The sequence below is a fragment of the Terrapene carolina genome, unplaced genomic scaffold (genome assembly GCF_002925995.2).
Source record: "Terrapene carolina triunguis isolate 2854851 unplaced genomic scaffold, T_m_triunguis-2.0 Scaffold119, whole genome shotgun sequence".
Classification (NCBI taxonomy): domain Eukaryota; kingdom Metazoa; phylum Chordata; order Testudines; family Emydidae; genus Terrapene; species Terrapene triunguis.
The window spans coordinates 2,188,552-2,215,508 of record NW_020664470.1 but is presented as its reverse complement, the minus strand read 5'-3'; the positions used below and the strand labels follow the sequence as shown (position 1 = coordinate 2,215,508).

Here is a 26,957-nt window from a genome sequence, read left to right as displayed (position 1 = left end):
GATATGTTATATGGCATATGTAGTATAAAACATATTCTAGTTATGTCATATATACAATCATAAGCATATTCCAGAAAGCCTTATGGGGGGCACCGTCACATTGTCATCTTATGGGAGTTTACAGTCGAGCCCACATTCTCTCCTAGGAGCCTGGCTCCCTGGGCAGACTAATCCTACTAGCTTGTGCTAATGCCTTTGGGAAGATACATCTCATAGCCACCTACGAGGATATGTCTTCACCACAGCAATTACTGCGGCACAGGTATGGCTGTGCCATTGTAACACGGTACTGTAGACATTTCTTAAATTGACGGAAGGCATTTTTCAGTTTACGTGGTTAATCCACCTCCATGAGAGGTGGAAGCTAGGTTAAGCGACGAATTCTTACGTCAACCTAACTGTGTCTACACCAGGTGTTAGACCAAGTTACTTATATCATACAGGATGTGAAATTTTTCAGAGCCCTGAGCAACATAGCTGGTTTGATCTAGTTTTTAAGTGTAGCCCACGCCTGCCTGACACTTTGATTTAGGCCTCAGTTTTCTAAAGTTAACTCTTATTTCAGCTGTCTCTGATTTTTGGGCTCAACTTTAGATAACCTTGGCATGACTTTAAAATGAGTTGAGTACGTGGGTTATGTGGAAGATGAAATCAATGGGGGCTGTGTGTGCGTTTCACCCCTTAAAAAAACAGCAAAACTGAGGTTTTCGAAGCTGCCTCAGGATCTGGGTACCTAATGGGGGCACAAATAGTAGCGCTGTCTGCCTATCCCAATATGGAATGTTGGCCTTTGTTCTCACTCAAATTTGCAAGCTGCAATTTTCAAAGCCAACCAAGGGAGTTGGACCCACACAATTTCTGTTGAAAAGAATAGGTGAATTGCCTAGCACTTTGGGGCCTCAATCTTGGCTGGCCCTTAGGCACTTCCACAATAAACATGTTAAATACAAATACTGGTGGCTTTGAAAGTCCTGGCCTAGATGACTCCAGTTGGAAATCCTAAAATTAAAGCCCCCAGAAAATAAATAAATAAAATCATCAGAATGTATTTTTGAAAAGTTTGGTCTTATGGGACCAGATCCTCAGCCAGTGTAAATCACACAGATGTCCATGGATTGGCACTGATTCAACCCAGCTGTGGATCTGGTCCATTGTTTCTGTGATGCTAAGAGAGCAATGAAACATCTCTGATTTCTTTCTCATTCCTAGACAAGCTGATCTGGATGAGACCTTCTCGGTGCTTCCATGGTAAGAATGGGTGCCCTGCATTCATTAATATATAGCAAAATAAACAGGTGAGTTTATGGCCATAGCAAACAAAGCAAAGAAGATCAATGCAGGTGTAGCCTGATCTACGAATTGTGTATTAATTATATTGATTCCTTAAGAAATCCCAGTTATCACTCTGAGGTTCAAAAGGTTCTGGTCCCAAGATCAGGCCCAGTATTTTTTTAAAATTACTGTTCAGCTGGGAACCCCAATGTGCACAGTTGCAACCCTCACACTTTAGGAACCCATCTGTATTTGTAATAATATATTAATACATTTAGCAAATACTCAAACATTCTAACCCAGCAAGGAGTTCAAAGTGCTGTCCAGAGCTGTCACAATGGAGCACTCTGGGATAGCTCCCGGAAGCCAATACCGTTGATTTGCGTCTGCACTACCCCAAATTCGACCCAGCAAGGTTGATTTTAGCACTACTCCCCTTGTCGGGGAGGAGTACAGAAGTCGATTTTAAGAGCCCTTTAGGTCAACGGAACGCAGTTGGTTGTGTGGATGCAGTCATTTTTAAATCGACCTAACGCGGCTAAATTCGACCTAACCCCGTAGTGTAGACCAGGGCTAAGAGAATGAGGCAGAGGAAAAGACAGGCTAGTGAAGGAGAAATAGAGCTCAGGAACAGGTTTGCAGAGTTGGAAAATGAAGGGGCACAGCAGGTGGTCACTGAAGGTGGGAGGGCAAGAAGAAGAGAAAAGCAGCTAGTCCTATGGGAAGAGGGAAAGAGTCAGTGGAGATAACAACACCAAATATGAGCCCCAGGAGGATACGGGATGGGTTGCAGAGGATTGCAAGGGAGAATAGGAATCGAGAGAACTTGCAGTCAGAGGGAACAGGGGCTAGACCAGGGAATCGCACCATCACAAAGAAGAGGCAGGTCTACATGATTGGGGACTCCGTACTGAGAAGAATAGACAGGCCTGTAACCAGAGCTGATCCAGAGAACGGAAGGGTGTGCTGTCTGCCAGGTGCTAAGATACGGGATGTGGACCTGAGGCTGAAGAGGATCCTAACGGGAGCGGGAAAGAATCCACTGATTGTCCTTCATGTGGGAACAAATGTTATGGCTATATTCTCACTGGAATGTATCAAGGGAGACTAATTTAATAGTGAAAAGTGCAAGGTCATGCATTTAGGGATTCATAACAAGAATTTTTGTTATAAGCTGGTGACGCATCAGTTGGAAGTAACAGAGGAGAAGAAGGACCTCGGAGTATTGGTTGATGACAGGATGACTAAGAGCCACCAGTGTGATATGGCTGTGAAAAAAGCTAATGCGGTCTTGGGATGCATGAGGCGAGGTATTTCCAGTAGAGATAAGGAGGTGTTAGTACCATTATACAAGGCACTGGTGAGACCTCATCTGGAATACTGTATGCAGTTCTGGTCTCCCATGTTTTAGAAGGATGAATTCATACTGGAACAGGTAGAGAGGGACTACTAGGATGATCCAAGGAATGGAAAACCTGTCTTATGAAAGGAGACTCAAAGAGCTTGCCTTGTTTAGCCTAACCAAAAGAAGGCTGAGGGGAGATATGATTGCTCTCTATAAATATATCAGAGGGATAAATAGCAGGAAGGGAGAGGAATTATTTAAGCTCAGTACCAATGTGGACATAAGAACAAATGGATATAAACTGGCCATCAGGAAGTTTAGACTTGAAATGAGATGAAGGTTTCTAATCATCAGAGGAGTGAAGTTCTGGAACAGCCTTCGAAGGGGACAGTGGGGCAAAAGACATATCTGGCTTCAAGACTAAGCTTGATAAGTTTATGGAGGGGATGGTATGATGGGATAAATTAATTGCCAAAATTAGGCTGTCTTTGACTATTAGCGGTAAATACGCCCAATGGCCTATGAAGGGATGTTAGATGGGGTGGAATCTGAGTTACTACAGAGAATTCTTTCCTGGGTGTCTTGCAGGTGAGTCTTGCCCACTTGCTCAGGGTTTAGCTGATTGCCATATTTGGGGTCGGGAAGGAATTTTCCTCCAGGGCAGATTGGCAGAGGCCCTGAGGGGTTTTCGCCTTCCTCTGCAGCGTGGGGCAAGGGTCACTTGCTGGAGGATTCTCTGCACCTTGAAGTCTTTAAACTATGATTTGAGGACTTCAATAGCTCAGACATAGGTTAGGGGTTTGATACAGGAGTGGGGGGTGAGATTCTGTGGCCTGCATTTTGCAGGAGGTCAGATTAGACAATTATAATGATCCTTTCTGAACTTAAAGTCTATGAGTCTAAATACATACAGTTATATCCCAATAATTCATGTGTTCTTTCAACAGAATGTCATATCCTCAGCCATTTGTGGACAGGCCTCAGTAAGTCCCCTCTTCTGACATTTTGTTTTAAATTGGATAAATATAAAAAAATAAATAAAAAGAAAAAAGTATGAAATGTATTTGTAGATCAGATTAGTGCTCAGCGATTACAGCAATGAAAGCAATCTAAGAACCTACAGAGTTAGCCCTGCCAACATATTAAATTAGATAGAGAAGTCTCAAAATTATTTCAGTTTGATTTTTTGAAATCTGCCAGTTGTTTAAAAGTGACTTTTTTGTTTGTTTGTTTTCAGTTGAAAACATTATTTTCAAGTGCAAAAGATCTATGTTCACTTAAAGGAGTTTCCTTTTAGGGGAAAATGCAACTTTTTAGTAATTTTACCCTTTGGAATTTGATCTGGCTTCCTATTTAAATCATTTAACATTTCCACATGTCATAATGCAAAAATACATAATCTCATTTGGATTTTCAAGCGGCGCTACACAGTCAAACCCCTGTGTTTTAATATGACACAAATGTCTCACTTCCCTCTGGTCCTTTGTAAATCCCAGCCATTTTGAACATTTAAGATGGTTTCTGAGTGACAAAATATCTTGGAATGAAATTGTGAATATATTTGTATGAAATAACGTGAAGGTTCCCATTATTTGCTCCCTGTTATGTCGTGTGCTCAGATATACAGGAGAATATGTACAACTTGGGTTGGTTGGTAGTAGATACAGTTGTCACTTATGGATAAGTTGCTCCATAATTGTCCACAAGAGGGTCACTTGCACCTTACCCTGAAGCGTCTAATGCTGGCCAATAACAGAGAGGGGATATCTGGCTCTTTGGACCCCAGTCTGATTCAGTCTGGCCGTTACTGAGTTTTCTCTCTCATTTCATGCAGGAGAACTGATGTCTTGCTGATATCCCCGTGGCTGGCTCCCATCGTGTGGGAAGGCACCTTCAACAGAGACATCCTGAATGCCCAGTACAGATAAAAAAAATTCGTTGTCGGGATGGCCACATTTGCAGTTAAAAAGTACGATTTCCCTTGCACAGTCCAAGACCTGTGACACTACACCTAGCTGTGCTGCACTATGGAGCGTGATAGATGTCCTTGAAAGGCTTGCTGTAATGCTCCTAACTCCATTCCACCGCACACTGAGGCCTTGTCTACAGCTAAATCGGCACCGCTGGGATCGATGCAACGGTGTCGACATTTGTAATTCACCTCAATGAGAGGCGGAAGCTATGTTGACTTACGTTACGGTACTTACATAACTTAACTAGCATAACTTAGATCGACTTATAGTGTTAGTGTAGACCGGATCTATGGTTGGGATGTGCGGAGAGCCATTAAAGCACAGTGACAACTGAGATTCTGGAACTTCGATCCACCTACCCCTTGTCACATAGCACCAGTCTCACTAACCCATCTCAACAGACCTAGGGCCACAAAATGAAATGTGTGGAATGTTAAAGCCCCCAAGATAAGATTGTTAAAGGGGGTGGATTCCTTTATTCAATAACTCAGCTCCATTTCCTACTATGAAAGGAACGTAAGATTGGCCACACTGGGTCAGACCAAACATCCATCTAGCCCAGTATCCTGTCCTCTGACAACGGCCAATGCTAGGTGCCCCAAAGGGAATGAACAGAACAGATAATCATCAAGTGATCCATCCCCTGTCATGCATTCCCAGCTTCTGGCAAATAGCCATTGATGGACCTATCATCCATGAACTTATCTAGTTCCTTTTTGAACCCTGTTATAGTCTTGGCCTTCACTGCTGGATGCCTATATTTAAAACAGTGAATATTTTTTAAGGCTGGGGATTTCAACAAAGACTTAAGGGCCAGATTTTTAAAGGTATTTAGGCACCTAACTCTGATTGATTTCAGTGGGAGTTAGGCGCCTAAATAACTTTGAAGACCAGGCCCTAAGGGAATTAAGAAGAGGCCAAATCAAATTGCCAGTAAATTATTATTATCATGGCAGCCTAGGTGTCCCACACACAGACCAGGAACCCAATTGCATCAGAACACTCACCTGGGCTGTGGGATATCCCATGGTTCAAGTCTCCCCTCTGCTTGAGGAGGAGAAGGGATTTGAACAGGGATCTCTCTGATGCATGTCTGAACCACTGGGCTGTGGGACATTCTGATGTGGCGCTCCCTCAATCTGTCTAATTGAAGCTGTTTCACTGTGGATTAAATTAGTCATTGAGCCAGAGAGAGAGCGCAAGCATGAGAATGACTCTATGGCCTGGTGGTTAGAGGTGTGTTTCCCAAAATGTGGGCCAAGAGGAGTAGTCACGCAGGTCTGACTAACCTATCTCTGGGCCCTAAGCAAACGTATATTCTCCCAAGTGGATGTGGATGGGAGGTCTCAATAGGGGGGCAGGAAGTTTGGAGAGTGAGCCCACCCCACACTTATTCCACATGACGGAGGGGCATCCAGGCCAAACTTGAGTGACTCTGCAACCTTGTGTGCCATGTTGCAATAGCCAGAGTGGGGAGCCGGGCTCAGCCAGGTTCAGTCTGTAAATCGTCCCCACCACACTCTGGCCTCCTTTATGGGCCAGGATTAGGGTTGTGGTGCTGGGTGGAGGGTGCTGCTGCAGGTGGTTGATGCCCCCTTCACGGGGCTAGGAGGGGGTGGCAGCAGAGGTGGTGGGTCACAAAAAAGGACAAAACTCATTGGTAGGCCAACTTTGTAAAAAGCTGGAGAACCAGAGGGTTAGAGTACCTCACCCAGGATAAGGGAGACACAAAACCCAGTCCCCCGATCCAGAGACTCACCAAATGCTAAAGCCCTGTTGTGAACCAACCCTACATGTCTTATTCTTGACTCTGAAAGGATCCTGGATCTAAAAAGTATTGACCAGTTTGATCCAGGGGCCTGAGCTTTGGAACTGAGGTCATCTGTGTTTCAGAAGAAAGGCAGGATGAAGGTTCTTATAAGGATCTTCTCATGGTAATATCAGAAAGGAAAAGCTCCAGATTGTGGAAATTAGATTCCCAGGACACTGCAGTTGGGGTGAATGCAAGGCAGTCTTTATAACCAGTTTATAAAGACATTCATAACTAGAACCACACTGATATCTCACTTCGTTCACTGTTGCACTCATTTGCCTTTCAGATATGTCCGGTTCATAGAAGGGTTTCTTGGCTCCGCAAACAAATTCTTCTATCTCTTCACTGACCACCCAGAGAAAGTCCCATCTATGAAGCTGGCCCCTGAGAAGCGTCTCTTCATCATCCCTGTCCAGAACTACCCACGGTGGCAGGACATCTCCATGAACCGCATGGACATCATCAGCAGCCACATCCGCAGTTGCTGGCGCTATGAAGTAGACTATTTTTACTCCATGGACATCGACGTCCAGCTATTCGAGCACATTGGGGTGGAGAGCATCGACATGCTTGTGGGGACCATCAGCTCCTGGCAATACACCGAACCCCGGGAGAACAACTCATATGAGAGGCGGCCGGAGTCGCGAGCTGCCATCCCCAGCGGGGAAGGGGATTTCTACTATGCGGCCAGCTTCTACGGAGGGAGCGTGTCTGAGGTCTACAAGTTGACCACAGCTTGCTTCAAAGGGATCACGGAGGACAGAGCTAGTGGCATTGAAGCCAAGTGGCATGAGGAAAGCCACCTGAATAAATACCTCTTGTACCACAAGCCGACACGCCTGCTGTCCCCGGAGTACTACTGGGATGAGGAGCTGATCAGACCTCGCATTGTCAAGGTTAAGAGGTTGTCCTCGGTGCACAAAGATCTGAAAGAAGTCAGGTTCTGAAAGAAGGAAGAGAAAGAGATGGATGGTTGGATGCTCTGACAGATATGGCAATCTCCTGCAATTCCCTTGAAAAAAGTCTCATTGAATGAAGTTTAAGTATCTTTGGAGTGTGTTTTATTAAATGCAAAAGTCATGTGACTTCTGGGATGGGGGTGGCTGCATAGCTTTACTACTCTCTTCCCCACCTCCTAAAATTCACAGCCATCAGCAGCTGAATCATTTTTCTTTGTGTTTTTTCCCCCCCCCATCATATTAGACATTATTCTGAAACTCTTTTCTTTTAATTTAATACCATTATGTATGCCCCATCATTGCCAGCTTTTCTCCAAAATCCTAACAAAACAGAGAACTTTCCCACAGTCAAGATGGTCGATAAGGGAGAGGTTGCCCCTCTGAGACTAGATGAAATTATGGACTGGCTAAAACAAATTTCAAAAGGGCAGACTATCCTTAGGGGGAAAAATAGAAAGAGGATGGTTGCATGGTACTATAGATTTCATACGCCTAGAGCTGTCCCTCTTTGCTCCCAGTGCTAAGTGAGAGAGATAGAGACAGCTTCCCTGCCATCGTGTTTCTACCCTGAACCTTCTTTTTCTATGGAGAACAAAAGATAAGGAAGATACTGGGGCTGGGTTCTCCTTCACTTTAACACCAGTGTCACTATACTGACTGCGGTGGAATCACTCTGGGTTTATACCAGTTTCAAAGCAGAATCAGACCTGCAGTGCGTAGTGATGATGTGACAGATATGGAAGCTTCTTGCAATATCTTTGATATACCTTTTTGTATTAAGTTTACAGATTATTGTGGTCCAGATTGTCTGTAATCTCTTTGAGGGGCAGATGGGATGTGAGCCCTGGGATGCGTTATGAACTTCAAGGGACTATAGTGAACAATGTGCCAGACAAGAATGGACTTTTGGAACAAACAGTGTGAGGTAGTTTGCTTGGAGAAGGTCTAGTGGGAGATGACTGCAAATTCCCCACCTCTGGTTATGCAGAAACCCAGTCTTTTGAAGCTATGTCCTGAGCAGTGAGCCATTGTTTCCTGATCACCTGTTACATGAGGCCAAAATCAAAGGCATGAACTCCATAAAAGAAAGATTGCACTATTCAAGGTTATTCCAGTTCTGCATCTGATACAGTTATGAACCGGTAACCACAGGGTAAACCCAGCTCTGGCTTTTGAAAGACTGATACCTACCAGAGGCTGAAGTTGGAGTTGGTAACCTTTTTAGCATGCATGTGCATTCTTTTATTTATATATTATTTATAATAATCCAGACCCCATTTCTCTGTAATGCTTTCACCTTAAGAATTTTTAACATGCTCTGGTTTGCTTCTCTGAACAAACAGAAGTATCACTCTCAGGATCCTTAAAAATCAATGGGCCAATCGTCAGCTGATTTAAAGTGTCATAGCTCCCATAGATCTCGAAGAATTTACACCAGCTGAGGATCTGCTCCAAACACTCATGATTATGAATACAAAACTCACTTCCTTTGAATATTCTGTACAGAGGCCCTGTTTCCGCAGCCGCTTCAGCACATTCTTAACTTTAATCATATGAGTGGCCCCATGGAAGGTTTACAGGTCAACTCATGCTCAAATCCCTGTTGGATATGGTTTAGAGATATAGACAGGATTTAAGGCTAACACCAAACTAGTGTCAGACTCTGACACTGTATCCGTTTCTCTCCTTTCTCAGTCAAATAAAGCCCTACAATTGGTGCATGGGAATTACTCTCCCCTTCTGGGATCTGGATTATTAACATAAAATAGCAAGTTTATCTCAAAGCCAGAATCTCCGGACCTTCTTCTCCAGATTCACCAGTCCATTATGTCCCTTCATGACCAATCTCTCCCTCCTGGAGATCCTGTTCACCAGCATGGTCATCTTGAAAATGCTGACCAACATGGTGAGCAATCGGAAGATCAGTTCCTTCCCTAGTTTCCATGCCCAGGCCTACTTCCACTTCCTGGTCGGCTCCATGATGTTCTTCCTATTTGTTGTCATGTCTGTCTACTGCTGTGTGACCATCTGATACCTGCTGCAATACACCACCATCGTGAGCACTTGTATCTCCCTCTGTGTGATGGCTGCCTCTCGACGAGTGGTAACATTTGCAAAAGGACATAAATGACTTAGACATCAAGGTCCCATTTTCAAAAGTGCCCTAGTCACTCCGGCCAAATTTTAAAGGTATTTAGGTACCTTGTGGGATTTTCAAAAATATCTAGGCACCTAACACCCATGGAATTAAATGGGTGTTAAGCACCGACATGCGTTAGATAATCCCCCCAAGTACCCAAATACCTTTAAAAATCTGGTTGTATTATATTTATATTTGTCAAAATCACCTTTGAAAATGAGACTTAGGTACCTAAATCATTTGGGGGGTTGATCATTTTACCATATGAGAGCAAGAGAGAGAGAGGAAATATAGCCAGGTTTACTCTAGAAAGCTTTGCTGATATAGCAATACAAACAAACTCCCCGAGTCTAAATGTACCATTACTTTTGCTCATGTAGCTTACACTGGGTCTCTGAGAGAAACAAGCCACACTGCAGAAGCATTTTTCAGCTGGTTTAGCCTTTTACCAGTATAATAATGTAGTAAATACATAACTTCCTAACTGACATGGCTATGATGTTGAAAGGTTCTAGTGTAGATCTGGTTTATTTGTTTCTTTTTGTGAGATTACATTATAAGTGCATGTTTCTGAGATGTTGCTTTCAGTGTGTGTTTGCTAATCAACATTGCGCGTGTCTGTTTTTGTCAGCGTACTTAATTATGAGTGTGTTCTTGAATGTAAATTGACGTGCCTATAAATTTTAATTCCTGTGTCTCTTTGAGATGTGTACAATATCATGTGTTTGTTACTGAAATGTATGGTGTGAGTTTTGCGTGCATTACTAGTGTTTGTTCTGGTATGTGGGTGTGTTTCTGAGTGTGCACAATATTGTATGTTTATTAGTGAAAAATATGTGGCTGTATGTGCATTGTGAATGTGCATTTGTGTGTGTGTTTCTAGGTGCACATGACTGTGTATTTATGGGTGAATATTATTTTCTGAGTGTGTATGTTTGGAAGTGAACATTAACAGTGATTTAGCACTGAGCCCAATATAAAACCAAAATAGATAGATAGATGTCGGGGAGGGGGGAGGATTTATGTCATTATTGTGACTTTTTTCCTGTTCATGGCTGTCTATGTCCAGATCATGATTTTTTAATAATTATTTATTATTAAACATTATTCACCAAAGCATGTCTATGAATATTTCTTACTCCACTGCTCACTTACAAGCAGTTCATCGTATGCACTTGGTGTTTGAACATTAAGCTCTGTTGCCTGGACACATTTTTAACATGCTCTGTTTCTTTTCTTAGATTGGATAAATTGAAATATTAGAAAGCTTAAAAAGAAGAGGCGAACCCTCAGCTGTTATAAATTATTACAGCTCCATTGAAGTCAAATGAGCTATGAATTTACCCCACCTGGCAATCTTCCCTGGACACTCATGAGTGTAAATTCAATCCCCTCCTCCCCCCCCCCATCAATATTCCATACTCAGGCCCTGATACTGGAAAACTCTTCAGCACATACTTAACTTTAACCATGTGACTAGTCCCACTGAAGACTTAGAATTAAAATCATGCCGAAGAGCTTTGCTGGATTACAGTTAGGGTTAGAGCCAGATTCACCAGGCCATTATGCCCATCCTTGTTTCCTCTGACAGGTCCTGTTCCAGCCCTGCAGGGCAGGTAGCTCCAGCCAGACCCTCATTCTGGCTGCTGTAGAGAGCTTCTTTCCAAGTCCTCCCTGACTCTGGGTCCCCTCTGGATCCACTGCAGGAGTCTCCTGATCCCTTGAATTCTTCTACTTTTTTCTCTTGGATCAGGATATCAGGCCCAGCTCTCTCTGCTCCTCAGATCTCAGAGTGGTGCTCCGCGAGGCCCACTCCAGACTCTGGGCCTCTCTGAAGAGACCTTCACTGGATCTGTCCTACCCCCTGGGCCCCTTTATTTTGATGGATCAGGCTCCCTCACATGATGTCTGGTCACCTGACCCAACCACAGCCTGAAGCCCAAACCTTCACCTGGAAGCAGATGACAAAGTACAGGTGTGGATGAGCCCATCTCCTCTGAAAGGGGGGATATGATAGAGGTATATAAAATCATGAGTGATGTGGATAAGGAAAAGTTATTTACTTATTCCCATAATACAAGAACTAGGGGTCATCAAATGAAATTAATAGGCAGCAGGTTTAAAACAAATAAAAGGAAGTTCTTCACGCAGTGCACAGTCAACTTGTGGAACTCCTTACCTGAGGAGGTTGTGAATGCTAGGACTATAACAGAGTTTAAAAGAGAACTGGATAAATTCATGGTGGTTAAGTCCATTAAAGGCTATTAGCCAGGACGGGTAAGGAATGGTGTCCCTAGCCTCTGTCTGTCAGAGGGTGGAGATGGATGGCAGGAGAGAGATCACTTGATCATTGTCTGTTAGGTTCACTCCCTCTGGGGCACCTGGCATTGGTCACTGTCGGTAGACAGGATACTGGGCTAGATGGACCTTTGGTCTGACCCGGTACGGCCTTTCTTATGTTCTTATGTTCTTAAAAGGCCAGCCCACTCTGAGACACAGTGAATTTTAACTGGACCTAAGGTATTTAGGCATGCAACTGCTATTGACTTGTGTCACAGAGTTACCGGGTCAATGCTCTGGAACTACTCCATATGAAGCCAGTCAGGACTCTGGGGGAGCATGCCTCCTCTCTCTGAGCATACTGTCTCCAGGGCAAGAAGCTTACACAGCTTCGACCTTCCTGGGTCTGACCTCAGAGCATTCAGCATCCCCTTCCACACCGTGCGCTTCCCGAAGTGAGTCTGCCCGGGTGGGGCTCCTGGGGAAGCCAGAGAGTCCTGCACCCAAACTGTGCAGTCAGATGTGACTCTCAGCCAGCCGGTAAAACAGAAGTTTTATTAGTCGATGAGAACACAGCATACAACAGAGCTTGTTAGCACAGAAATCAGTGACTTTCAGCCAAGTCCATCTTGGGAGTCCTGGGCTAGATGTTCTGGACTCCCCCTCTTCCAGTCCCCCCATGCAGACTGCCAGCTTCCAGCAACCCAACCTTTGACATCCCCGTGTTGCTCCTCCTCCTCCTCTTTGTCTCGTTTCCCGGGCACAAGGTGTCACCTGGTTGCATCCCCCTGCTGGGTCCCAGGTTACATAGGTGCAAACAGCTTGGCAGCCTCACCTGCCCTGAGGGCCTTAGCAAAAATCACACTCCCAATTCGAACCACCGAAATATTGGTGCAGTACACTGGGAAACTAAGGTACACACAGTATAAGTCTCATATGCAACATAATGAGATGAATAAAACCCCACTTTGTCACATCTCTCCCCCCTCCGAGACCGAATTGAGCGGGGCCACTTTAGCCAGTGGTATGGGGAAGTTCTGGCCCCCCTCTCCGGGACAAAGCATTGGCTATAACCCCCCTTAAGATGAACCACCTCCACGTTATAATCCTGAAGCTGGAGACTCCACCTCAGGAGCTTGGCATTGGCCCCTTTCATCTGGTGTAGCCACGTCAGGGTTGAATGGTCAGTGTACACGGTGAAGCGCCATCCAAATAGATATGCCTGCAACTTTTTAAGGGCTCACACCATGTCCAGGCATTCCTTTTCTATGGCTGCATAGTTCTGCTCCCAGGGCAGCAGCTTCCTGCTCAGGTACATGATGGGGTGTCACTCCTTGTTTCTGTCAACCTGCATTAGCATTGCACTCAGCCCTGTGTTTGAGGCATCAGTAAACACCATAAAGGGCTTGTCAAAGTCTGGGTTTACCAGCAGTGGGCCCTTGACCAGAGCCTCCTTCAGAGCACAGAGAGCCCTCTGGCACTACTCTGTCCAGACCACCTTATCTGGCTTACCATTCTTACATAGCTCAGTGATGGGGGCGGCAATGGAGCTAAAGTGGGGTATGGACTTCCAGTAGTAGCCCGCCATCCCAATGAAAGCCTGGACCTGCTTCTTAGTCTGGGGAGCAGGTCAGTCTCTGATCACCTCCACATTGGCTGGGTCTGGCTTTAGGCAGCTCTCCCCACTTTGTGGCCCAGGTACGACACCTCTGACATCCCCACCTTGCACTTTCCAGCTTTTATAGTCAGCCCTGCATCCAGTCCAGCACTTGTTTAACCTAGGACACATGGTCCTCCCAGGTCTGGCTAAAAACACAGATATCATCAATATATGTCAGGGCAAAATTCTCCATCCCCTTGAGTAACTGAGGTGGCAGGTGCCCCCCTTCAGGCGAAAAGATAGGACCAGGAACTTGTATAACACCAGAGGGGTGGTAAAAGCAGATTTCAGCCAGGCAACCAGATCCAAAGGTACTTTCCAGTAGCCCTTGGTGAGATCCATAATAGTGAGATAACGAGCCCGCTCCTAGCTGATCTAGAAGCTCGTCAGGCCTAGGCATGGGGTAGGCATCGAACTTGATGATGGCATTAAGCCTCCGATAATCCACACAAAACCAGATTGACCCGTCCTTCTTGGGGACCAACACCATGGGTGAGGCCCAAGGGCTGGAGCCATGCATGTCCTTGACCTCTCTCTCCAGGTCCTGGGCTTTTTTCCCAGTGATCTTGAATGGGGAGCATCTTACAGGAGGGTGGGCTCCTGTCTCCACCTGGTGGACAGCCAGGTTAATGAGCCCAGACCAGTTGGAGAACAGCTGATGGTAGGAACCCAGCACCTCTTGGTTCTCTGCCTGCTGGGCAGGGGTTAGCTGATCAGAGAGAGGAATTGATTCCAGCGAAGTGCCGGCCCCTGTCTCAGGGAATAGATCCACCAGGGGATCATCTTCCTGCTCCTCCCACTGGCCACACATGGCCAGTACCAAATTCTACCTGTCAAAGAACAGCTTCATCATGTTAACATGGTACACCCGGTGGCTGTGAGCCCAGTTAGACAGTTCCACTATATACTTCACCTCATTCAGCTGCCAGATGACCTTAAAGGCCCGTCCCAGGCAGCTTGTAGTTTGTTCTTTTTCAGGGGAATGAGAACCATCACCTGGTCCCCGGTGGCATAGGAGCAGGCTTGCGCTGAGAGGTCGTACCAGATCTTCTGCTTCCCTTGGGCCCTGACTAGGTTCTCCCTGGCCAAGGCCATGAGCTTGGCGAGCTTTTTCTGGAAAGCCAGTACATACTCCACCACTGATTCTCCATCAGGAGAGGCCTTCCCCTCCCATTCACCCCTCATCAACTCCAGGGGTCTCCTCACTCTCCTCCCATATAGCAACTCAAAAGGAGAGACCCTGATTGATTCCTGGGGCACTACCCGGTACGCGAACAGCAGGTGGGGTAAGTACTTGTCCCAGTTCTGTGGGTGCTGGCTCATAAAGGTTTCAGCATCATCTTTAGAGTCCCATTGAATCTCTTCACCAGCCCGTTGGACTGAAGGTGATACACTGAGGCCTAGGTGTGTCAGACTCCACACTTCTCCCACAAGCACCGGAGCAAAGTTGACATGAAATTGGAGCCTTGGTCTGTAAGGGCCTCCTTGGGGAACCCTACACTGCTGAAAATGGTCAGCAATGTATCTGCCACAGTGTCTGCCTTGATAGAGGACAGAGCCACTGCCTCAGGATTGCGAGTAGCGAAATCTACCACCACAAGAATGTATTTTTTCCCGTCCTCGTTGCCTTGCTGAGGGGCCCCACTATGTCCACAGCCACCTTCTGGAAAGGCTCCTCTATGATGCGCAAGGGCCTCTGTCAAGGCTGCTGCCCCACTTTGAACTTTAGGGTACAAATGTGGGGGCCTGCATGAAAACTTCTAAGCTTAACTACCAGCTTAGATCTGGTCCGCTGCCACCACTCCCAAAATGCTAATTCCCTTCCCTGGGTAGCCTTGAGAGACTCTTTACCAATGAATACAGATCCAAACCCCTTGGATCTTAAAACAAGGAGAAATTAACCATCCCCCTCCTTTCTCCTACCAACTCCTGGTGGATCAAGATCCAACCCCCTTGGATCTAAAAACAAGGAAAAATCAACCAGGTTCTTAAAAAGAAGGCTTTTAATTAAAGAAAAAGGTAAAAATCATCTCTGTAAAATCAGGATGGAAAATAACTTTACAGGGTAATCAAACTTAAAGAGCCCAGAGGAATCTCCTCTAACCTTAGGTTCAAAGGTACAGCAAACAGAGATAAACACTCTAGCAAAAAGGTACATTTACAAGTTGTGAAAACAAAGATAAAAACTAACACGCCTTGCCTGGCTGTTTACTTACAAGTTTGAAATATGAAAGACTTGTTCAGAAAGATTTGGAGAGCCTGGATTGATGTCTGGTCCCTCTCAGTCCCAAGAGCGAACAACCCCCAAAACAAAGAGCACAAACAAAAGCCTTCCCCCCACCAAGATTTGAAAGTATCTTGTCCCCTTATTGGTCCTTTGGGTCAGGTGTCAGCCAGGTTACCTGAGCTTCTTAACCCTTTACAGGTAAAAGGATTTTGGAGTCTCTGGCCAGGAGGGATTTTATAGTACTGTACACAGGAGGGCTGTTACCCTTCCCTTTATAGTTATGACAGCCTCAAAGCTGCTTTTCTCTTGTCCCGGGCCTTCCCCACCCTCTGGCAGGGGTCACAGGACCTGCAGTACTGCTGGACGGCATCAAAGACCCCGGGCCAGTAAAAGTTATGTAGCAGCCTCTGCCTGGTGTGCTAGATTCCCTGGTGTCCCAAGAGAGGGACATCGTGGGCCAGGTACTGCCTGTGGCAATGCTTCTGGGGGACAACTCGCTGTCTCTTGATCTCCCATGGTTTCACTTCCCCTTAGGGAGCCCAGGAATCCCTTCTCCCACAGGAATCTTTCCCGGCAGCCTTCCCTCAGGGGTTTTGCCTTACTGTGGCTAGAAAGTACCCTCAGCTTCTCTAAGGAGGGATGCTTCCGCAGCTTGGCCTGGAATTCAGTGGCTCGGGAAGGGATGGGGTCCTGCTCCCTCTTAGTGGCTGGGTCCGAGGCCACAGACACGTCAAGTCCTGTCCCCAGTGGCTCCTTTCCCGCTGGGGTATGGTCCTGCACCCCCGGCAGGGCACTGCCCCTGGTGTCAGGGCAGAGTGTCCTTCGCTGGCTCTGGTTAAGGGTGATAACTAGGGTGCTCTGGGGGCTGCCCGGCCAATCTGCCATGTCACCCCCAATCAGCGCCTTAGTTGGCAACTGATGGTGCACCCCCACATGTTTGGGCCCCTCCTTGCCCCCCATTTCAGATGTACCCTTGCCATGGGTACCTTAAAAGGGGGCCTGCACACACCCGTCAGGGTCAGGTAGGTGTTGGGCACCACCCAGTCTGGGGCTATCACCTCGGGCCGGGCCAGTGTCACCTCAGCACCCGTGTCCCAATATCCTGTGACCTACTTCCCATCCACCTCCAGGGGAATGAGGCACTCACTCCTCAGGGGCAGTCCTGCGTCAACCCTGTAGACTGTGAACTTTGAATCCAGAGCATCAAGCCTCCCCAAGAGGCTGGCCTGGGAGAATCCTCGCTCTTGGGCCATTGCTAAACTGCAGTGCCTCCTGCCTGGGGAGCCAGCCCCTCCTCCGGCTGGGCTCCCACCCAGTTAACCCTTTGAGGGCTCGGTTTGCTCATCCTGTCCCTGAGATTTTGGCACAGGGCCCAGCTGTGGCCCCTCTGGCCACAGTAATTACACATCAGGTCCCGTCGGTTCCCTAGGGCCAGTCAGTCAGGTCTGGTATTTGCTGTGCCTCTCAGGAGGGATTTATCCAAGACTCCCTTCTGGGAAGTCCCTGGGTGACCCCCCTTATGCACTGATGTGGGCCTGTCCCCCTGGGATTCCATTCCATATCCTGTCCTGCTGTCTACAAACTCGTCAGCCAGCAGCCCTGCACAGCACAGGTCATTTGGCCTCTTGTCCACCAGCCAAATCCTCAGGTCAGGGGACAGAGTTCATATAGTCGCTCCAGCCCCATCAGTTCAATCATGTCCTCCTTGGTCTGGGCCCCAGACGCATTCACGCACTTGCGGGTGTATTCCGCCATCAGCATGACCAGTTCTATATAGGTCATCCCCTGGGTCTTCTGCATACTCCGGAACCTTTTCCTGTACACCTCGGGGGTCAGCTCAAACTTGCGCAGCAGAGCTTGTTTGAACAGTTCATAGTCCCCTCCTTCCAACCCATCCATCTGGCTGAACATCTCTATGGCCTTGGGACCCAGTAAGGGGGTGAGATGCCGAAGCCTATCTGCAGGGTCAACCTGTTGCACATTGCAGACCTTCTCAAAGGCAGTGAGGAAGGCATCTATATCATCCCCTTCCTTAAACTGAGGTAGCACTTTTATATCATAGTTCCCTGCAGGCTTAGCCACCCTGGGCCCATCCCCACTTACCCCAGAAGGGGTCTCTATGCTTCTCAGCTCCGCCATCACAAGTTCATGCGGCCTCTGTCTCTCACGGTTCTCCCATTCCTTCTCATGGTCCTCTAGCTCTTTCAGTTTCAGTTCCATTTCCAACTCCAACCGTCTCAGCTCCACTGATGGGAAACTCAGTCGTGAAGTTCACCTGCTGGTTCGGTAGGTGGATCCTGGGGCTGCCTGGCTGCTTTCAGCCCCTCCCACGTCCCCAGCTGGGTCAGGAACTGGCTCCTTAGGGTGATCGTTCTCTTCCAACCAAGCAATCAGCTGTGCCTTGGTGAATCTTCCAATGCTCAGCCCTCTCTCTCTGCACAGCTCTACAATGTCCTTCTTAAGGAGATGGTTATAGGCCATCTCCATGCTATTCCCAAGTGTTCATGGACTCACAGGCCTGTGGTCTATCAGCTCCCCATGGTCCTGGGAGGAACCCCTTCAGTGTGACAGCCCTTCTCGGCAGTCCAGTCTCTCTCAGGGTTAAGCCGTAGGCTCCTCCACCTCCTGGAACTGCAACTCTCTGACCTTCAGCCTGCTAATCCCCTTTATTCTACTGCTCCCCAGTCACTTACTGCAGGATTCTCTGTCCCCGGGGTGAAGTTGATCCCACTTCTGCTACCAGTTGTCACGGAGTCACCAGGTCAATGCTCTGGAACTACTCTGTACGAAGCCAGTCAGGACTCTTGGGGAGCATGCCTGCTCTCTCTGAGCATACTGTTGCCAGGGCAAGAAGTTTCCACAGCTTGCAACTTCCTGGGTCTGGCAATGGAGCATTCAGCATCCCCTTCCGCATCATTCACTTCCCCCATCGAGTCCGCCTGGGTGGGGTTCCTGGGGCAGCCAGAGGGCCATGCACCCCAACTCCGCAGTCAGACGAGACACTCAGCCAGCCAGTAAAATAGAAGTTTTATTAGTTGCTGGGAACACAGCATAGAACAGAGCTTGTTAGCACAGAAATCAGCCAAGTTAGCACTTTCAGACAAGTTCATCTTGGGAGTCCTGGGCTAGATGCCCTGGACTCCCCCTCTTCCAGTCCCCCCATGAAGACTGCCAGCTTCCAGCGACCCAACCTCCGACACCCCTCTGTTGCTTCTCCTCCTTCCGTTTGTCTCGCTTCCTGGACAAAAGGTGTCACCTGGTTGCATCCCCCTTCTGGGTCCCAGGTAGGGTGACCAGACGTCCCGATTTTATCGGGACTGTCCCGATATTTGCTTGTTTGTCCCGCGTCCCGACCAATGTTAGGTCGGGACACTGGACAAACAAGCAAATACTCCGGAGCCCGGAAGTGCTCGCGCCCCCCCCGCCCGACTCCGCCTCTTCCTTCCCCCATTGGCTCCCTCCCCGAATCCCTGCCTCTTCCCCAGGCTTGCCATTCCTCCTCCCTCCAGCGCTTGTGGAGGGAGGCCCGGGAGACACAGGGGAAGCGCGGGGCCAGGGTGAGTGAGAGTCCGGCCTGGCCCCGAGTGCAGGCAGGACTCAGTCGGGCGGTAGGGAGAGTAGGGGGGTGGCCCGCAGGGCCAGGCGGCGGCTGTTCTCCCCCCCGGGCAGCGGGACTCAGGAGCAGCCACTGTTGCAGCTCCCACTGCCACGGGGGGAGGAAGCGGCCGATGGCCAAGCTCGGCGGCTGCGGCTCTGGCGACCCCGAACACCCCGAGCCTGGGCCTGCTGCGGGGACCTAGCAGCGTGCCCGCTGCGCCCAGCCCCTGGCCAGTTGCGTCTGGGCTGCTGCCCAGCTGGTGCTATCCCACGGCGGCCCCAGGGCGGTGGCATCGGCAGCCCAGCCCCGTTCGTTCCCCTGTGGGACCCGAGCGGGACAGAGGGGCTGGGGCCTGCTGCCCCCACTCCGGGGCCGCCGCGGGATAGCACCAGCTGGGCAGCAGCCCAGACGCGACTGACCAGGGCTGGGCACAGCATGCGCGCTGCTGGGTCCCCGCAGCAGGCCCGGGCTCGGGGGGTTCGGGCCCGAGCGCCAGAGCCACAGCCTCCGAGCTTGGCCATCGGCCGCTTCCTCCCCCCGCGGCAGTGGGAGCTGCAGCAGCGGCTGCTCCCGAGTCCCGCTGCCCAGGGGGGGAGAACAGCCGCCACCTGGCCCCGCGGGCCACCCCCCTACTCTCCCTACCGCCCGACTGAGTCCTGCCCGCACTTGGGGCCAGGCCGGACTCTCACTCACCCCTGCGTCTCCCGGGCCTCCCTCCAGCACTAGTGGAGGAACGGGGGGGGGGTGTTTGTTTGGTTTTTTTGCCCTGCCCCCTCCCACCACGCCCCCCCCCCACCCGCGTCCCGATATTTGACTTGGGTGATCTGGTCACCCTAGTCCCAGGTTACATAGATGCAAACAGCTGGGCAGCCTCACCTGCCCTGAGGGCCTCAGCAAAAATCACACACCCAATTCCCACCACCGAAGTATTGGTGCAGTACACTGGGAAACTAAGGTACACACAGTATTAGTATAGGACAGTAAGACTCATATGAGATGAATAAAACCCCACTTTGTCACAACTCGCAATGGGAGTTCTGCCTATAACTCCCTTAGGCCTCTTTGAATATCCCATCCAAATTGCTTTAATGCCCATGAACATTTCTGTTGGCATTGTTGGAATATTCCCACAGGAGCCATGGGCTCAGCTAAATCAAATTCCCAGAAAAAAGGTAACATTACTATTCACATGGGGTGTTTTTGTTATAGTCACATTTGTTCCAGTGATACAGGCATGGTGGTCACTGCAGCTTTTGGCACAGATAAGTAACACTGTAGCTCACAAGTAGAGCTGATAGCAAATTTTCCGGTAAGACATTTTTGTCCAAAAATGTTGATTCATGGAACCCAAAATGGTTCATGAAAACCTTTCCAACCACAGGGGCTAGAAAATTATTATTTTAAAACTGAAAGCTGGGGGTCTGCTGCATTGTCATGACTCCTGGAGCTGGGGCTCTGGACACTGGTGGGTAGTGTTTAAACATTAATCCAGCCCCAAATGCTTTCCTAATATCATGTTTCCATGTGCACAATTGCTGTAGCTTATGCCAGGATGCTATATGAACTTGAATGGGCAAGGGACATGATCCCCATGACTGTGTTGTGTAGATGAAGTTGGTGTGATCACAAAAGAGAGGGAAATTGTCCACAAGAAAACATCTCTAATGACCTGGTCCATCATCTGCAGAATCAGGGCTGACCTTAAAACATCTACATGGACATAAAAGTTTGCCCAGGTGGATAATATTCCAGGATGCAACCGTAAGAGTGGATGAAGCAATTAAAGTCAATGGGTTGATCACAAACTCTTCAAGAGAGCTTGTTGAAAGTTTTCCATCAAAAGGTTTTGTTTGTCAGAAAATGCTAATTCATTGGGGGAAAACAACTGCTTGCAGGAAAGGGTTGGGTCTGATGAATCTTCTGATTTAATTTTTTGTTCAAGACACAATACTTGTTTAAGTGTCCTGTTCTGACATTTTTTCAAGTCAGGATGATTTTTCAGTTAATTTATACTAAAGAAAAGGTGAAAATAATTTAAAACGTCAAAAATGAATCAAAACTTCCCCCAGGAGCAGGGAGCGCGTCACCTGCTGGCATCCTTTGGGCATGTCTCAATTGGTCAGTTCCCTGCCACTGCAGGGGTGTTGGCTATTGGTCTCACCTCTGTCTCTTCTGTTCTCTGCTGGTGGCCACAATGGCTGAGTCTGCTGAGGACTGAAATGGTTTGGTTTAATTCAAGTCATGGAGCTCAACAGGCAAGTATTAAGGGGAAATTTAAAGCCTGTGATAAACAGGAGGTCAGACTAGATGACTGAATGGTCACTTCTGCCCTTAAACTCCATGAAACAATGAACTGTTCATTAGAGATGAAAATGCTCTGTAGCTGTTAAAAAGAGAAAGAGCCAAGGAAGAGGCCCACAAAGCTGGAAAGTGTGTACCTTCCATCAACAGCAGTTGGTCCAAATAAAGATATCACCTCATCCTCTTTGTCTCTCTCATATCCTGGGACCAACGTGGCATGACAGCATTGCAAACTGCAACTGCTAAGAATGTTTCCATCCAGTTCTCTCAGGCAAATCCATGAGCATTTTAGCAGCCAAGGGAAATGCAGGTGCTGAGTGTGCATTGCTTGGCTGGGATTTTGAACTGCACCTAAGTGACTCAGGTGCCCAGCTCTCTTTAATTTTGAATGGCAGCTGGGTTTCTAACCCCCTTAGGCCTCATTGAAAATCCCAACATTATATGCATTAAGATTGAAGACATCACATTTCCTGCCCTGTCTGAGATCTCAGTTCTGGCCCCATGCAGATGACCAGGACACCCTGGGAAGCCACATCTTAGAACTCTTCATTGGCCTTGTGATAGGCATGGGGGAGGGCATTTGCTACAGAAACCTTCCCCCTGTATCATTTCCAATGCTCCCACTCTACTGGAATTCAGAGTCAGCCCATCCTGCACCCACCTGAACTTTTCTGGGTGTGATCAAGACAGCTGCTGCTGGGGAAAATGAGAATTCAGTGACCAGTAGTTTCTTTGCAAGGGGAATCGTTACAAGGCTGGCATGCACAAGAGGACCTAAGGGGTTAGATCACAAAATCCCGGACCTTAATACCACACTCAGCCCCATTTGAACTCCCCTTATAACTTATGAGAAGGTTTATATATTGTCTCTGAAAGGAAGAACTAGCTGTCTCGGAGAAGACATGAAAAATTCCCCTAGTGACCCTCAGTGACCCCTGTGTCTTTTAAGCTTCCAGTCTTTAGAATGGACCAGGCATTGCTGCTGTCTTTGGGCTGGTGGGTGCACTTTTGGGGTGCAGATCTTGTATCCCCTCCTGATAGGTATGACCACACGACCCACTGTCCAGCCTCAAGGTCCTGTGCTAATCCCTTGCTCCCCGCACATTGCTTCAGACCATCCTCACCCCAAATCCCACCCAAAAGGGTGGGCCTTGTCTTTTACTTCTTTGCCAGTCATCTGATAAGGTGTCCTGTAGAACGCTGAGAACAGTCCAGGACTCCAAGACACTATTTCTATTTCTTTAATAGCAAGAGGCACACACAGATCTATTCAAATACAATAAACCCTGCACACATCTGTCTGCCTCAGTTTCCTTACCAGTCAGCAGTGTTCTTTTGGCCAGGGCCAGAAGTCTCTGGGGCTGTCCACATTCCCCATGCTGCAGTGCACGTCTATGGTTCTGAAACAAGGAGTCTTCCTCCCTCCTGTTTATGGTCTCTGAACTTGGTCGGACACTCCCTTGTCCCTCTGTAGCTAATCACAGGAGTAACATAAAGGCCTACAGGTGTCAACCATATATGACTATTAGCTTAGCAGAACTAAGGACTAGGTATAAAATGATGATGTAGGTAGTTGCTAGGTACATTGTATTTGACTGATAGTTTGTTCTTAAGTTGTAAGACAAGTATCACTGTAAACAAGAGAGTATATAGTGGGAAAAGGCAAAGTGTGGAACCATTTAAGTGGGGAACCATTAAAGAATCCTTCTGGCATTTTAGGGGACGTTTAAAAGGATGTTGAGCTTAACTGAAACTTACATGTACTAACCACAGATGTACCATGGCAATTTATTGACATAAATGCTAATGAATCTAACGTAAGTGGCTAATGGACCTATTGAAGATAAAAACCCCAATGTTGTTGAGGAGTGGAAGGAAATATAAAAAGAGAAAGTTGAACCCATCATTAATATGTATAAAGTATGATGTGTGTTGGCGTAACCCTGTACAAAGTAAAACTCAGTCTGAGAGGAGTGGGATACATGGAACGCATTGGTCTGATGACCACACGAGGATATCCTCACCTGTTCTGGGGGTCCCCACAAACAATGCTGCGAGTATGGAAGTGCTATCCATTTTATATTGGCTCTATCTCCTTTGCTATGTTACAGTGTTTGTGATCTTGGATGTTTTGCCAATAAACTTTATAACATTACTAGTTGTTTTCTCAAGATATTACTGCCAGAAAGAATGTGCCACTCTCAGAGCAGTGTTGGTTCGGGGGTCTCATAGGAGTATAAATGATTACAATTCATTTTTGGATCTGAAAATCCAATTCTGACACACAAGGAGTGTAGATCCATTGAGGAAGACATGCTCATTTATACCTAAACATTTTTCACTATACGGCACCCTCATTAGTACTTAGGCTTTAACAATATGGAACTTGTTGAGAAAGAAAAATAGAATCACAATATACCTTCAAAGTTACAAAATATCTCTCATCCTTTTATTTTAAAAATTTACAATTGTTTTCTTGATTTCTTTTTGTATAAATGTCCACCTGTTCTTTCTTTCTTTCTTTCTTTCTTTCTTTCTTTCTTTCTTTCTTCCTTCCTTTCTTTCTTTCTTTCTTTCTTAGAAAAAGGAATAAATGTAGAAAAATTAAAAGAGGGTTTTAATTTTCTTGAAAACAAAAATCTGGAAAAGGTATGGAAGCCTTTAAAAAAAATGCTATTTATATATTATCAATGAATAAATTGAAAAAAATCCATCAGAAATGTTCCTCATCTGTATCTATAACTGCACTTTCAATAAGGATTAGCAGAAAGGACTACCAGAGACAAGTTTTGTTTTTTTTTTTTACCTGTAAAGTTAGAGGTAGAAATAGAAATATCAGGTAAGAAAATTATAACCAACCTTGTGAAAGTAACATCTGAATATTATTAAACCTCTCTGATGAGAAGTCAGATGATAAATGCACATAAGTGGCATATAAGAAAGAGAAGAATAAGTCAGAAAGCAAAAGATGGATCTAGTCAGGTCTTGGAACATTGTATAGTTATTTCCTTATCACAATCATCACATTAGTTAAGATACCTAATTTATTTAACAGATTTTTTTTTCAGAGAAGCTATTGATTTTCATGGATTCCTTATTAGTTGAAATCATCCTTTGAATAATTTGAACAAGAAAATTTTCACTTCAAAGCCTTAACTATCGGAAGTCTTTTAGTGATACACACCCATTTCCACCACTTGGGGTCCTGGATCATTTACAGGCATGGATCTACGTCTGACTTATACCAACTGTTTTATTTTATTTATATACAGCTTTTTTCCCTCAGTCATTTGTGAGCGCTGTTTTTTATAAATGTGCAGTATTTGATTTCATTTGATCTCACACACATTTCTCAGGCTACATACATTGCTGATACGTTGCTGAGATCAGGTTTTTAAGACAAATGGACAGTGAAAGAAAACTATGTCTCTGTTACCTTCACTGAGAACAGCATTCTGTTCATCAGTTTCCTCATGGCCTTCTTCATCTCGGTGTTTCTCAGCATGTAGATTATGGGGTTCAGCATCGGGGTGATTACAGTGTAAATGACTGAGATCACTTTGTCCAGAGTGAACTGCTTGAAGGGCCAAGCATAGATGAAGATGTTGGGTATGAATTGTAGACAAACAACTGTGATCTGGGTTCCACAGGTGGACAAAGCCTTGTACTTCCCTTCCATGACGTGGGTCCTGATCTTGATTAAGATGACAGCATAGGAAATAAGCAGAATGATGAATATCATTGCACATATTGAAGACCATCTGCAGTTCAAGCAGGTGAGTATCAGTACAGGCCAGTTTGATGACTTGTAGGACATCACAGTAGAAATTGTCCTGGACGTTGGGGCCACAGAATGGCAACTAGCGGATCAGTCCAAGCTGAACAACTGAGTGAGCCAATCCACCCAGCCATGCCAGTGCCACTATCCCCACACAAGTTAAGTACCGCAATGGTTTATAGATGGCCACATACCGATCAACTGCCATCCCCACAAGGCAAAATGACACTGCTCCAGTGATGAAGTGGAAGAAAAAAATCTGGAGGATGCACTCATTGAAGGAGATGGTTTTACGCTGGGTGAGGAGACCAGAGAGCCATTTTGGAGCATTTACTGATGAGTCACTGACATCCAGGAAAGCCAAGTTGACCAGCAGGAAGTATATAGGGGTGTGGGGCTGTGGTCAGTGATCACAGTGGTGATGATGGTGAAGTTTCCCAACCAGGTGTTCAAATGGTTGATGAAGAAAACCAAAAAGAGGAATAGCTGCAGCTCAGGACTCTGGGTGAGGCCCAAGAGGACAAATTCTGTCACTGGAGTGGTAAAGTTCTTCTCCATTTATTAACTTCAAAGTATGATTGCAGAGGGCACAGTGATAATTATTGATAATGATGTAATCCCAGCATCTTCCTAATATTAAATAAATATGAACTCCACCTTAACAAAAAACACTTGCTTGGGAATTTCTTTGGTTTACTGAATTCCACACTGTTTCCTCAGCCCCAGTGATGAGAACCCTGCTTCAGCAGAACTCAAAAGCTGCACCAGTCTCAAGGTCTGGGGTCCTTGGGAGTGTAGAGAAGTGTTCTACACACCCTCATAAGTCCCCTACCACTTTCTCCATTCACCTTCATCCAACCCTGAATGGTGCATAGCTCCCATAGTTCGTAGATTCTGGATGGCACCTAGAGATTCAGGGTTGGAAAGAATTTGGATTTGCAGGGGGAGCTCATATAGTTGGGTACTTTCAGGGCCTGGGGGTTCTCATATGGGGATCTCAGCTAGATACTCACTAGATAGGCAGGGAGTAGGAATGGAAAATGTGAGAACCAATAACTTAGGGGATTCAGATGTCCAATTCATGGTCTTGTTATCAGAGATACTGAACACCTTTATTCATCCTTTATACAATGAGGGTCTTTGACCCTTTCTAGTGGCTACAGTAAGAGAAGGAATTAAGTCTGATTGTCTTCAGCAGGAATAGCATGTCCTCAATATCTCTGAAAAATCAAGTCATTGTATTTTGATACCCATGGATTCTGGTACTGAACCTTAAACAGCCACATTTGAAAACTGTGAACACATCAACATTTCCATGTATGTATTTAGAGTGAAATGTTCAAACCTGTCACAGAATTATGGATTCTCAACTTCCATTAACATTTTTTGAAAATCTCTAGATCTAGTAGAAAAATTCCTTGTTTCCCAACAAAACACGTCCATGAAATATTTGATTTGGGGGGGAGGGGGCATTATGTTTAAATAAGTAAAGAAATTTATTTCCACGGTATTCAAATCCAAGCCTTTACTTCCATTTTAAACCTTTTTTAAAAAAATTCCAATTCTACATTAAATTTTCATTTTGATTTTCTTTGGGGGAAACAAAAAATA

At 46.5% G+C, this 26,957-nt stretch overlaps 2 pseudogenes; one reads left to right on the top strand and one right to left on the bottom strand.

The window, feature by feature from the left end:
* Nucleotides 1–230: 230 nt before the first annotated feature.
* LOC112113407 lies at nt 231–7,350 on the top strand (annotated as a pseudogene).
* A 17,639-nt stretch (nt 7,351–24,989) lies between these two features.
* LOC112113409 lies at nt 24,990–26,190 on the bottom strand (annotated as a pseudogene).
* Between the last annotated feature and the right edge of the window lie 767 nt (nt 26,191–26,957).